Source organism: Carlito syrichta, unplaced genomic scaffold, assembly GCF_000164805.1.
Source record: "Carlito syrichta isolate Samal-C Ts95f unplaced genomic scaffold, Tarsius_syrichta-2.0.1 Scaffold94729, whole genome shotgun sequence".
Lineage (NCBI taxonomy): Eukaryota > Metazoa > Chordata > Mammalia > Primates > Tarsiidae > Carlito > Carlito syrichta.
In genome coordinates, this window is record NW_007038825.1 from 245067 (window position 1) to 246264 (window position 1198).

Consider the following 1198-nt stretch of genomic DNA (forward strand, 5'->3'; position numbering starts at 1 on the left):
TGTCCCCGTTCTCGCCGAGAGGAGCGGTCTACTCAGGGCTGGGAAGCGGGCGCCGAGCGCCCCTTCAGCCCGGCGGGTGGGTCCGCAGCGCCCTCCTGGACCGCACCTGCGGCGGGAGAGGCGCTCTGGCCGCTTTGAACTTGGCGCCACCGGCGGCTGGCCGGCCGCCCCCGCTTCAGAGCCTGGAAACACCTCCACCCAGAGGAGAACTGTTGAGCTCCCTGCCGGAGTGTGTCCTGAGTCGTGGGAGTGTGGAAGCAACACTCTCGGCGTGTCCCTGCGGGGACAGCCGCAGCCTGAACCTCACGCGACCGCCGAAGGGAGCAGCTTTTCCTCTCTTCGTGGGTTTGGGACAAGTCTCCGGGTCTCTCTTACCGGATTATCTCTGAAAGAGCGTCCACTTTCAGGCGTGTGCGATCGTGTCCTTTAACCAATGCCCCTCTTATAAAACTACTATGAAGATTAACTATGTGTGGATTCAAGGAGGGGTGCTGTGCTTTTCTGGACAAGTGTCACCCTGAATCTTGGAACAGAGCCAGGACCCTTCAAAGACATGGAAGACATTACGGAAATTTCAAGCACCTTGCTTCTTCTGCTAAGGAATGAGAGTCAGAATGAACCATGTATTAAACTAGGGAAACTTCAGTTCATATAAATGATGATAGTTAACAGCAGAATAATATTAATAACTCTTATTAATGTGTTTTCAACTCAGTTTATGGACAAAAATCCAAGGTTCTGAGTGTCAAGGTTTGTGGGGATCTCTCTCTCTCTCTCTCTCTCTCACACACACACACACACACACACACACCTACCTTTAGATAAGCTATCAAATCTTTTCTGAAACTAGAAGGAGGCAAAATCTATAAAATGTAGTTTCAAAGTAAATTAAAATAAGTATTGAATGTTGATTAGGCACAAGGTAACAAGCTAGGTTGCTGTAGACATGTCATGGGAGATGAGATAGTCCCTCACAAGAACAGGGTGGGAGTGGGGAGGTAAGTGGAACCAGCAGAGTAAACTGTAAGGCAGAGTAAAAGCATATCCCATGAGTCTTAAAGAATGGATAGGTCACTATGTCGGTATGGATTGCATGAGAGAGTGATACTGAAGATGACTGGGATGATGGGGAGGTTTTAACAAGGCAGTAGATACCACAACAAGATGTAGGTGCACGAGAGGGTGGGGAGAGGGGAGA